Here is a 14,148-nt window from a genome sequence, read left to right on the forward strand (position 1 = left end):
TCAAAATATACAGACAGAATTATCAAGACATTAACAGATCAAGTAGACAGCTTTCCAAACTGTCCAACCATTACATCCATACCCAGTCAACATCTGGGTTTCCACATCTGGGTTTTTCAAAGCTGGGGGACTCTCAACAATGGCTTCCCAGAATTCAGATCAAATCACAGAACACTTCTCAAAGTGAGTCCCCGAAGAATCAGTTTTAATAAATTTACTACTTTCTAATGAATAGAGGCTAAGGTAATAAATCAACTTTGTTCTGAGTCACTTCATTGGTAAGCATATCTTTTCAAATGAATCATGCATTCAACTTAGAGGCATTTAAGAACTAGCAGCTTTTTCACAAATACTTTATTACCTTGTGGAATAAACCAAAAAAAGCAAAACTGCAAATGACAAAGATATGGTACTTTAAATGTTATTGTTAAATTTCAAGTTAAGAATGGTTTTAGGGGAGGCCAGGTAGCACAGCGAGTAAGATGAACAGCCCCAGTGTTGGGATGACCTGGGGATCGAATCCAGGCTCAAACACTTAGCACCCACCCAGAAACACCTGACCATGTAAACTTGAGCAATTTACTTAACCCCAATTGCTTTAAAAAAAAAAAAGAATGGTTTTAATACTCATCTGTAGTTATTACACAGAAAAACCATGGAGTAAAGAGGTCACATTCACCTTTCTTTTTAAGAAATCATATATCCATCTAGGACTTTGAGATTTAGGCACCAACTAACAACATATGGTCGATAATTAAATCCTGGCACAGATGGCACAGCCATTACACAAGGATTGTTTGTTATTGATAATTGTTCCATCTCAGAAAGGGATGACAAGAAAGAGATCTGTAACAAAAGATATGTCTGTTGAACTGAAAAAGACTCAGTGTCAAACAATGGGTAAGGTTTAATTATCCTCAGCATTTATAGGTGCAACAATTTCTCCCTTGGGGTGGGTAGGTGGCAAAGTGAATAGAGCAACGGCCCTGGAGTCAGGAGGATCTGAGTTCAAGGCCAGCCTCAGACATTTAACACAAAATTAGCTGTGTAACCTTGGGCAATTCACTTAACCCCAATTACTCTACCTTCCCTCCTCCAAAAAGCAAAACAAAACAAAAACAAACAAACCAAATTTCTCCCTTGTTCTAAAAACAAGCTTCTTTTCCATCTGATAAATTTAAACCAAAACAATATGATCATATATCTACTCTACTTTAGATGAATCCTTGGAAAGTATTATCTCCCCTCACCTTTCCTGTCAAAAAGGACAAATGAAAGTTTTTTTTTTAACTTGTCTGGAAACCTAGGGATAAGTGGTTTGTTCCTTTTAACTTCTCTTACTCAGTTGGTCAAAGCACCACAGATTAATAAACAATATTATAAATGACCATGGATAAAGCTCAGACCTGCTTTCTACAACTACTAACATGCTGAACAGAAATGGAAATTAAGCTTCAATTGCACACATTATTTGACATTTATGTGGCACCTTTCTAAGCTGTTTACAATTTGACAGAAATTCTTATAAACCATGCTTTCACCCTTTTGGTCCCCTTGGTTATCAAACTCACACAAAATACCTTCAAAATTCATACCTTACCGTGTTTCCCCGATAATAAGACTTATCCCAAAAATAAGCCCTCCCCTTACTGTGTAAGATTCCTCTAAAATAAACCCTCCCCCGAAAATAAGCCCTATTGAGATTGCTACTATAGTGAAGGTGATCCTCTGTGCTACACGCTACATTATGGTACCCTCTATATGCACCATCCCCCCCCCCCCAGGTGAAACGCATGCCGCGCTCCGAGCTGCATCCAATCAGAGCTGCAGCAGTGAGCACGTCATCCTGTTCTTCCCAGTGATTTGCTTATTGAATAAAGGTACATTTTTTTGTTCACATTTACCTGTTTATTAAAATTGCTGTCAATGTTCATTAAAATAAGCCCTCCCCTGAAAATAAGCCCTCTGGTGTTTTTCTGTCCAAAAAATTAATAAGACAGTGTCTTATTATCAGGGAAACATGGTATTTAGGTCACAGATTTCATTTTCTGCTAAAGAAAAGATAGTCAATGAGTGTGGTAGATAAATAGGTGCTGCTTTAAGTGAGGTTATGATGTTTTCATGTAGAAGCAAAATGTTTAAAAAACAAAAATAGAGTGTCCATAGTAAGAGCAAAGAGATTGAATACAATGAGATTTAACTACTTTTTTAATGCTAATGTATTGTTTATGTAAAAAACGTGATCCCCTTAGTTATGTGATTTATAACCTACCGCTATGGAATTCCAAATTCCTTTTGAATAATTTCTAATTCTTATTTATTCTTATTTAAAGTATACTCTCTTTATCTCCACCTATCACAACCCAGGTGAAATGTCACCTTCCACAAAACATTTCCTAATCCCCCCTCCCTCCTCCCATCTCTGAAGCCTGGGGCTTTCTCTAATCTCATAAAGGTTTTTGTTCTTCCAATTGTGTCTGACTCTTCATGATACCATTTGGGCTTTTCTTGGCAGAGACTAGAGTGGTTTGCCATTTCTTTCTCTGGCTCCTTTTAAAAAGGAGGAAACTGAGGCAAAAGCATTATTTCTTCTGGGTCACACAGCTAACAAGTACCTTAGGCCAGATTTGAACTCAGGAAGATGAGACTTCTTGACTCCAGGCCTAGCACTCTATCCATTGTACCACCTAACTACCCCATGTAGTTCTTATGTTGGTACATTTCTCTTCATTTCTCATGTTGTCAGTGCTCTCTTTTCAAATCATCAAATATTATTGCAAACTTAAATTGTTTCACTTTATATCCACCAGTAGAATTATTTAAGGTTCTTGAGGGCAGGAACTATTTTTTTCCTGTGTATTTTCAGTGCCTAACTTAAACTTTATTAGCCATATATGTTTGTTGAATGTAAAAATTAAATAAATATAACATTTATGTTCTATTTTGCATTACAGTTATTTGTATATGCACTATGTCCCCCTAGATAAGATCTATGAGGGCATATATCATGTCTTATTTATGTCTGAACCTCCCCCAACACTTAATGTAAACATTTAAATTGAACTTTTTCAGTATTATCACAACATCTGATTGTTTGAAATCTTTTAGAACAACTGTTACTAAAAATGTGTCCTTGTTAATAGTAGCTGAATAATAGAATTAGCTATTGCCTTCAAGGCCAAGAGTCTGCCTACTAGTAGCTCCTGATGTCAACAGGGAAAGTAAGATGAAAAACAGTTATACAAAATTCTAACAGTGATTCCCAGGTATTATTTGGTTTTGTTTTTTTTTTTTTAATATATTGTTTCCTTCCCTCTCCCCAAAATTCTGTATAGCATATTTATCAAATTTAATTTCAAACACTTAAGAGAACTAAAGACACCCTGAGATACAAGACCAAATTTGGGAATTTCAGCTTTAGAAATTCACTTAAAAATACTTAATTCTCTGATCTCAAAGATAAACTCTAATAATCTACGAAGACAATTTTTTTCATATATGAAGAATAGATATAAGCTTCATATCTAAGGATGTCAGTTTTCTACCCTGCTTCATTTTAAAAAATTGACATCAACAAAGAGTTATGAAGGGCAAAACAAAAAATTTCATAGTTAAATTCCAATTTTGGAGGAATTTTTAGAGATCTTAGAATAGTACTGGTCATTAGGGACACATTTCATAATGGTGGAGACCTAGTTTATGACAATGAGATAATTTACAATGTCTCTTAGAATGTCAAATCTCAAAAGAGCCTTGGGGTCAGAAAAATACATATACCTTCAGGAATACCAATTTAGAAAGATCACCTATTTGAGAAACATTTTTGTCTGGAAAATCAAAGTGTTCCAGTGTTGTGCATTTACTAATTTGGTCTGTGGTCTATGAAAAGAGAAATTTGAATCACATTAGTTCAACTGTGAATTTCAAAAAGCAAATATACCACAATCCCAATTCCTTCATTATCTCCCTTAAAGTTTCATTTTCTATTTGCTGTCTGTTTTTTTTCTCCCAAACTGGAAATTGGGAGGAAGAGATTGAACAAAAGGAGATGAATGATTTAGGAAATCATAGACCTTTCTCCATAACCCTACAAAAAACAATGAACTACTGCTTCTAATCTGCTATAATGAAAAGAACCACTGGACTTTAGAATCTGAAACTTAGTTTCAAATTTGGCTCTTTCATTTAACTAGCTATGTGACTAAGTTAATTTGTTTGACTTCTCTGAGTCTCAGATTGATCATGTGGACAATTGTACTTGCACTACTATGTTCACAGTTTTTTTTTTTTTGTAAAGAAATGAAATATAAAATATAAACAAATACATATATATACATATATAAATGTGAGCTATTGTTCATTGACAAGGTTTTATTAAATTAACTTTCATTTAGCTTCTCAAATTGGGAAAGCACATTTAGAAAATTTTTCCTCTTCAAAAAGTTTGAATCCTTGCATCTGTTTTAAAACTGTTTTGGCATATTTCAGGTTAGACTCTTATAAGGTTAATGGGATATAAGATCTCCCTGCCCATTAATAGGTCTCACATGGAGCCCTGACCCAAGTCAATTAGGCTCTGGGCCACGGGAATTCCCAAACTTTTCTAATTAAGTGCTGATTTCCAAACTTCTCAGCACTAAGTCAATCTAGTCTTTTATTGGAAACAGTGTATATTTTGTATTACTTGGAGGGAGAGTTCTGGGTGGAGAGAGAAGTGGATGGGAAGGAATAACTTGCCCAGAGGACCTTGCTGGTGAGGAGGCTTGGCTTCCCATGGGCACTTCCTGGATTGGTGTAGAGTATCTTACTAAACCTTTCCTTTTGGTATCCTAATAGTAATATCCCAAATAAATACCATGTTTCCCCAATAATAAGACACTGTCTTATTAATTTTTTTGGACAGAAAAACACCAGAGGGCTTATTTTCAGGGGAGGGCTTATTTTAATGAACATTGACAGCAATTTTAATAAACAGGTAAATGTGAACAAAAAAATGTACCTTTATTCAATAAGCAAATCACTGGGAAGAACAGGATGACGTGCTCACTGCTGCAGCTCTGATTGGATGCAGCTTGGAGCGCGGCATGCGTTTCACCTGGGGGGGGGGGATGGTGCATACAGAGGGTACCATAATGTAGCGTGTAGCACAGAGGATCACCTTCACTATAGTAGCAATCTCAATAGGGCTTATTTTCGGGGGAGGGCTTATTTTAGAGGAATCTTACACCGTAAGGGGAGGGCTTATTTTCGGGATAGGTCTTATTATTGGGGAAACACGGTACCTTGGTTTTATCTTGGAGGAGGAGGGTTTATTATATTTTGTGAACACGCCCTGGGAATACATATGCAAATTCCTATCAGCTGCTATGGATATTGCATTATCACTACAACTCTATACATTCAAACAAAATAAAATGCATTATCGTTCATTAGATTTGAAATAATTTTACTGTTTTCCATTCAGAAGCCAGATTTTACAGGGGAAAATGTGGTCATTCAATGAAATATAGGACTTTCAAGCATTCTTGATGAAAAGCCCAGAGCTGAACAGAAAATGTGATTTTCAAATACAAGAAGCAAGAGAAGCATGAGAAGGTAAACAGGGAAAAGAAATCATAAGGAACTTATTAAAGTTGAACTATTTACATTCCTAGATGGAAAAATGATAATTGTAACTCATGAGACTTTTCTCAGTATGAGGACAGTTGAAGGGAATATATATGTATGTATATGTATACATGCATATATATGTATAGGAGGGTATATGTGTATATAAATACATAGGTGAGTGTGTATATGTGGGTACAGGTATACATAGACAGAGGGCACAGGATCAGTTGAATAGGAAGGGATGATATCTAAAAAATAAAATTAAGAGGTGAGAGAGGAATATATTGGGAGAAGAAGAAAGGGAGAGATAGAATAGGGTAAATTATCCCATATAAAAGAGGCAAGAGAAAACTGTTACAATGGAGGGGAAGAGCAGCAAAGTGAAAGGGAATGGGTCAACTTTACTCTCATTGAATTTGGCTTAACAAGGGAATGACATACATATTCAACTGGGTATCTTACCCTACATAAAAGCAGGGGGATGATAGAAGGGAGGTAAGACTGGGGGAGAGGGTAGTTAGAAGGACACACTTTTGAAAAGGCATAGGGTCAAAGGAGAAAATAGAATAAGTGGGGGGCAGGATAGGATGGAGGGAAATATAGTCTTTCATAATATAACTACTGTGGAAACATTTTGCATAACTACACATGTACAACCTATATTGAATTGCTTGTCTTCCCAGTGGGAGTGGGTGAGGAAGGAAGAAGGGAAAGAATCTGGAAATCAAAGTTTTAAAAACAAATGTTAAAAATTTTTTTCTTTTACATGCAGCTGGTAAATAAGATATACAGGCACTGGGGTATAGAAATCCATCTTGCCCTACTAGAAAGTTAGGGGGGCGAAATGGGGGAGGATATAAGAGAGAACAGATTGGGAGAAGGAGTATTCAGTAGGCCTGATATCTTGGGGTGGGAGGGTAGGGGAAATATGGGAAGAAAATTTGTAACTAAATGTGGAAATGAATATTGAAAACTAAAAATAAAGAAATAAATTGGGGGGAAAAAAGCCAGATTTTATTTTAAAACAAAAAAAATTTACTTTCAGGTTATTTCCTGCCAAATTGAGTTATTCCAAGTAAACTAGCTCCTTTAGACCTCCACATAGCCAATGCTGTTATGAGGCAAATTCAGCTGAGTCAACTTGGCCCCACACATCATTCAAACTAGCCTGTTATTAGCTACAGATAACTGAAATTATCAAATAAAATATTATTTTCAATGGCAAAATACAGAGATCTTTCACTTTAAAAAGAAACAAGGATTATATCATGAACAACTTTAAAATTTTGTACCTATCTTTAAAATAAAACATACACGTCACACCACCATGCTAATACCACATTCCCTTTCATTGTGTTGTCTATTCATGTATCTGTACAATAATTTTTCATGTATAACAACTGTATATTGTTCTGAAAATCTACTTTTCTCACTAAAAGTCTTTCTAAAGTTCTCTATTTCCATTTTTATCATTTTAGTAGCACCAAAGAATTTAAACAAACAGTTCTCAAAAGAAACATTGCAAATTACTATAAATTATATGAAAAATCACTCAAAATCACCAATAAGGCAAATGCAAATCAAAATAACTATGAGATTCTAAGTCTTTCTTACACTGACATACAAGTTTGTTGAGCTATTCCCCAACTTCTGGACATTTAGGTTGTTTTCTTTGTAATTATAAATTATACATAATGATACTGCAAAATATGCCTTTTCATAGGCAAAACTTTTACTATGTATTCTCCACAATAAGATTTTAAATTCAAAATACGTGATGATTTTTGTGATTCTTGCTGCTGATAGCCAACGTGCTCTCAAGGACTTTAGTGATTTGAAATTCCACCGACAATGTATGTGTACCAATTTTTCAGATTCCTTTCATTTCCTTTTTGTTCAAATCGTTGTTCTTGTCATTATGTACATGGCTTTTCTCATTCTGCTTACTTCACTTTGTATCACTTCATATAATTTGTTCTAAAATTTCTCTCAATTCCTCCAATTCATTCTTTTGCAATAATAGCATATGATACTCATATTGGGAAGAACCAGTTATTTCACTGCTCCATAGAATTCTCAAAGAAACAGTCTATACCAATGCAGGTCAGTAACTCCTCTGAAAATTATGGCTTAACCCTAGAGAGTTATCTAGAGCAAAAAGAGATTAAGCGACTTGCTTGGTGATGTAGTGAGGATGTTTCAGAAGTGGGACTTGGACCCAGGTTATCCTGGCTTCAAGGTTAGCTCTCTATCCACTACATCATGCTGCCTCTTAATACATCCATATACCAAAATTGTTGTTGTTTGCCATTCTCAAATCAATGAATATCAATTTTCTTTTACCACAAAATGTTACTATGAAGTCAGCTCTAACTAGCTTGTGGGAGTTGACTGTTAAATTTACAGAGTGAGTATTTACACTTTGGAAATCAGCAAACACTGCAAATCAGAGATTTATTCATCATTTGTTGACTGTATATATAAGGAAATTAGAGAAAATATTAATAATGCAGATGAAATTTAAAAGTGTCCTGTGTACATTTTTTTTGGAAAGTCAATTGTTAAACACTTACCAGCATACTTTTGCATATAGGATTTTGCTTTCTGTTACTGGCCTTGTTTGAGGTATATGGCTAGATGTGGGACCTGGTTTAAAGGGCATGAAGTTTTATGATTTTTTTCCAGATAATTTCAAATTGTTTTCCAGAAATGATCAGTGCAATTCATAGTCTGATGTCAATGTATTAGTGTGCCTGTATTCCCACAGGCCCTGAAACACTGTTTCCATTTTTTATCACCTTGCAACAATATAAGGTAAAAACTTCATAGTTGTTTTGCATTTCTTCTATTGTTAGTGATTTTGACTCCTTTCATATGGTTGTTAATAGTTTACACATATTCTTCAAAGAACTGTTCATTTCTTCTACAATTTAACCCTTGGGAAATGGCCCTTGGTCTAATATATTTATGTCAATTTTCTATGTATCTTGAATATTAAAATATTTAATGTAAAGATTTTCTCTTGTATTGATTTGTTCAATGTAAAAGTTTTTCAGTCTTATGTAATAAAAATATCTTATTTTACTTTTAATAATCATTTTTATGAACCCTTGCTTGGTAAAGCATTATCAAATACTCAAAGTTGTAAAATACTTCCTCCCATTTTTATTGTTATTGTTTTTTGATGGCATGACTTCATATTTAGGTCAAGTAACCATTTGGAATTTACTTGCTTTAAACAATACTTGAAAAAAAAACTTGCCTTAAGATGTTAGTTTCAACATAATTTCTGCAAACTATCTTTCAGTTTTCCTAGCCACGGGAAGTACACTTGAGTTTACTGAACCCTTCAGTGATATCACAATGTTTATTTTCTCTTTCTCAGCAAAGGAAAGCAAAGACACAACAGTCACAATGTCAGAACAACTTTATGACTCAATCACAAAGGCAGTCATAATAATTTTGATTACAGAGGAGGTATTTATTCCTCATTATGAGAAGGGAAAATATATTGAGATTTTAGTACAAATATTTTCACATCAGTCATTTCTATTTCAGTAATATAAATATAGTACAAGTATAATCATTATAATCAACTGGTTTTATCCTTGGACATCTGGAAAAGCAATCAACAACTTTATATAGATTTTAAAAAATAAGAAAATAATTTTCCTGAGTTTCACACAATACCTGCAATAATTTTCTGAACTTCTCAAGATTTTCCAATTTAATGATTTTATTTTCATCAAGAATTAAAATAAGGATATCAGCTTTACAAGGCAAATTTGGATCCAATTTCTATACTCCTTGATCTTGGAAAAAAGAAAAGGGGAAAGTATTCTATAGGAGAAGTAAAATCACTACAAAAGATTTTGCATAGAGATAGAATTGTGGTTAGAATTAAAAAGCAAGGGGTGGCTAGGCGGTGCAGTGAATAGAGTAATGGCCCTAGAGTCAGGAGAACCTGAGTACAAATCCAGCTGCAGACATTTAACATACACAAAAAACTAGCCATGTGACCTTGGACAAGTCACTTAACCCCAACTGCCCTACCTTCCCCCCTGCAAAAAGCAAAAAAAACCAAACAAACAACAAAAGAATTAAAGAGCAAAAGGAAAAACACTAAAAATTTGAGATCTCAATTAATTAGTCTTATAAATATTTTCTCTAAAATTTTCAATTTATGCTGTATGATTTAGTACTTCAAATTTGGCAACCTCCAATGCTAAGTTTGTATAGCAGGCAAAATTATTAAGTAGAAAAAAGAACAGTAAGAAAATCTGAGATCTAGTTCTAGCTCTTCCATTAACTCTCCTGTATGACTTCATGCAAGTTGTCTCTAGGCCTCAGTCTTCACATTTGTAAAAGAAGAGGGCTGGATTAGATCAGAGGTTCTTAACCTAGAGTCTATGAACTTAAAAAAAAATTCTGATAACTGTATTTCAATATAATTAGCTTCCTTTGTAATTATATACATTTTATTTTATGCATTTAAAAACATGATTCAGAGAAGGGCTCCCCATCAGCTTCACCAAACTGACAAAGGGGTTTGTTACCTACAGAAGGTTAAAAACCAATTAATTTGATCTCTGAGAGCCTTCTCTAGCTCTGAAGTTCTGTTATATAATAAATATTATTTTAAAATATTGTTTGTGGTTTTGTAAAATGAGTATACAAGGAAAAACTAGTATTAGGATTATCTTGGTAGATGAACAGTTCCCCCAAATCCAATACTGTGCTGTGATGCCTAGTTATGGCATCAGCGACTCAGTGTTCTTGAAGGTTATGCCAGGAGAAGGCAAACTTGAGCAGGCTCTACCATCCTCAAAGCCTTCCAGTACAGACCTGGAAACAGACTGGTGTCTGCTTTATGAAGCTCAACCTAGCTAAGTACCAGAATGTTTATCACCGATAAGCTTCTTGATATTTTACTGGGTATCACTTGATGATAAATTCTTTGGCTTTGGCAACCTATGATACATCAACATAGAGAGGTGTTTAGCTGTTTTTTTTTTTTTTTACCATATTCTAAGGATGTTGAATTGAAATAAGTCATTGCCATAGTGAAGAGCACAAGAGAGCCTAGCTAAACAGGTAGAAATTGTTTCAGTCAGCACTTTATCTCTTTAAGTAGACAGATACAGAAGCCAAGGTCATTATTGGTTCAGAACGTAAGCTCATTTGTAAAATCTTATAGAGGATGGTGGAAAATTATGAGCAGTACTACCCAATAAAATATCAGGAAGCCAATCCCAGCTCCTCCTTTTAGAGATTAAGAAAATAAGTCCTAAAGAAGTTAAATGACTTATGTCATGTCACACAGAGAATGACAGACTTGGGGTTGGAATCCAAGTTTCTGACTCCAAAATTTGTTCCTGAAGTTTTATCTTTTATTAAGTTAACTTTATAACATACACACATATATTTAAGGGTAGTGATTAAAATGATACTCTCAAGAAAATTCTGACCAAAAAAAACCCTATAAAAATATGTGAAAACTTGGCCTTTTCATCACTTGCATTTCCTTCATATGCCACATGGAAGAATACTTATTGGACACTTTTCTGAGTCAAAGTTAGAATTCCACAGATTCATAGCACTGTGGAGAGGGCATTTGATTCACCTTTTATATCTACTTATACTGACATGATTCAAGCCTTATGGAAGATCTGCATTATGCTAGTAAATAGTATTTGCCACGACAGAGACTGCTTCCTAACTGATAACAGACTCTGAAAAACCAATAATATACTACTGTGCTTTGTATATAAAGATGTACTCATCCATCAATTCATTCAATAGCCATTTATTAAGGGACTACTATGTACAAAGCATTGTACTAGATTTGGGAGGTAGATACAAAGGTAATTAAAACAAGATACCTGGCATTCCTGAACTTAAAATCTAGCACAATAACAAATGTGCAATATTATACAACAATTACAATACAGAACACTATATAACTAAAGCATAACACAATTATAAAGTGCTATTGAGATTTGGAGGCAAGAAAACATTTCTAACTTGAGGGTGAGCCGGAGATATATGAATGCTTAACTGAAGAGATAATATCTGTGGTGGGCCTCAAATGAGCCACAAAATTTCAAAAGGTGGAGATTTGGAGAGAAGGGAAAGGGCATTCCAAGGATTAGGGAACTAGACTCACAAAATGAAGGAAGTGCTAGATATGTACAATGTTGGGAGCAAAGGCCTTCGGGCCAGGTACCCTTCCCCCGTGAGAAAGCCACACCCCCGAATACCATGTTCCGAGAACTGGGCGACCTTGAAATGTTCTAGTACCAGATGTCCTAATCAGAAGTTTCAGTTAAACTGCAGAAGCTTCAGTTGTCAGTTGCTACCCATGGAAACTCCCCTCCCTCCTCCCTCTCTCTACTTCCTCATTCCCCAAGAGTATATATGTTTTGTTTTAGCATAATAAAGCCAGACCTTGATACAAACTGGCTTGGTTTCACTCTTTCTTTCCCACCCATTCCTTTGCAGGCTGGGTCCTCCTCGGCCCCACGAATAACTTGGTCCCGCTGGACCGGACAGTACAAAGCATATCTAGTAGTGGTTTAGTTGGATCATAACACACATGGAGGAGCATAAACATGAGATAAGGCTGGAAAGGCACCAGTCTGTCAAAAGTTTAAGAAGTTTAAACTTTCCATAGTAAGGCCATGACCAGGAATATGGATAAAGAAGATTAATCTGGCAGTGGTGTCGAGGGTAGACTGGAAGCACAGAGAGATAAGGGATGTGGAGATCAGAGTTAGGAGTCTGTTGCAGTAGTTCATGCAAGGAGTAATGGAGTTGAAATAAGAGGACAACACCTATAAGACACATAGTGAGTTTCTAAAGAATTGTAATTGTCATATTACAATCAATTATTACTATCCTTGTCTCTTGGTTCTTCCTTTATAACCATTTATCCTTAATTAAGCTAAAGCCCGAAAGGGAGACCTCTCATCCGGTCCACGTGCCTTCGGGGAGAGATGCGAGGCTCGAAGCGCCCGCGTCAAGACAGTTGGCCCGCGTCAAGACAGTTGGTCCCCTGGGCCGGGGAAGAGCCACGTGCTGCTCTCCTCGAGCTGGCAGGAGTTGGTCCTTATACGGATGCCAAAACAACAAGGACGGGAGAAAGCAAGGAAAGAAGAACGGAGCGCCGGAGGTGAGCACTGGAGCTGGAAAGAGAAAACGCCTCGCCTGCCATGGCGAGGGCAGCACGGCGACACCCCGGCTACTCGTAACCTGGGAGCATCAGCCGCGCAGCCGTGGCTGGCTCTGCGACAAAGCGCACCAGTTAGCGGAGGCAGAGGGGCCAACGAAAGTGATATACCTGAGGGAGGTGGAGAATAGGCGTGGGCGGGGCTCTGTCTATCTCGAAGCTGGGACATCCTGGGCTTTGAACCCAATTGGTTCATTCTGCAGATGGACTGGTGGCTAGGTGGCGCAGTGAATAAAGCACTGGCCCTGGAGACAGGAGGACGTGAGTTCAAATTCAGCCTCAGACACTTAACACAAAAACTAGCCTTGTGACCTTGGGCAAGTCACTTAACCCCAATTGCCCTCCAAAAAAAAGGCAAATAGAAATCATTTCTTCCTGGTGGGCGGAGTCAGGAGGACCACCAGAGTTTAGTTCTGATCTCAGACACTCAACACCCACACAAAAAATACTAGCCTTGTATCTTGGGCAAGTTACTTAACCCCAATTGCCCTCCAAAAGGCAAAAAAAAAAAAAAAAAGACAGAGACAGATGGAAGGAAAATGACTAAATGTGCCAGAACTTCGGGTATACCTGCAAAGGGAATTTAAAAAAAAAGCATTCTGCAGATAGACAACCCCCCCTCTGTGGTTTGGGTAAGCAGCTTCCATAAATGTGCCTGATTTCCTCCTCTTTGCTCCCTCTCATGTCCCCTGGAATGACTAGAGTGGGAATGCCCGCTTGGAGGACAGGATAGGCGGGGGAGAGAGAAGCAAAAGGGGAGATGAATGGAGAAGGGGAATATGGGGGAAGTGGGCACGGAATATTGCTGCTGGGTGGGGGGGAGGCGTTGGGTCTGAGCTAATGGCAAGAAGTTGGGATGTGGGTTCATGTGTGCTTGTGGTCTCCAGGCCTCCCCGTGTATGGCGTAGATATGGTGGACCAAGAAGCAGGAAGATGTGGCTTTAAAAGCAGCCGCAGTCAAAACTGCCTCAGTCTTTCCATCTGTAAAATGAAGGGGATTAGACATTGATGGCCTGTTGGGTCCCTTCCAGCTCTAGAACTATGACCCACGGATATACTCATCAGAAAAAAACATCAGCAAATCCCCGTTCTTGAACAATCTTTTTGTATCCTGGATGGAACCCTTGCTGGTGAAGCCTGTGGATATCTTCCCAAAATAAATTTTTTTAATTAAAGCTTAATTTTAGATGTACAAAACACATAGGATTATAAAGAAAACCAAAAAAGTATAATTATCATAATATTAAAAAACAAAATAAAATACAAGTCAATGGATACCAGGTTAAGAACTTCTTGCCCTAGTTGAAAAA

The 14,148-nt window shown here is 36.6% G+C and overlaps 1 pseudogene; it reads right to left on the minus strand.

Annotated features, from left to right (window-relative positions):
• LOC138166497 (centrosomal protein of 97 kDa-like) overlaps positions 1 to 11,499 on the minus strand; it is a 25,846-nt pseudogene extending 14,347 nt beyond the window's left edge.
• Between the last annotated feature and the right edge of the window lie 2,649 nt (positions 11,500 to 14,148).

This window comes from Petaurus breviceps, unplaced genomic scaffold (genome assembly GCF_028583685.1).
Source record: "Petaurus breviceps papuanus isolate PSGF00001 unplaced genomic scaffold, PetGlider_PUasm1.0 224, whole genome shotgun sequence".
Classification (NCBI taxonomy): domain Eukaryota; kingdom Metazoa; phylum Chordata; class Mammalia; order Diprotodontia; family Petauridae; genus Petaurus; species Petaurus breviceps.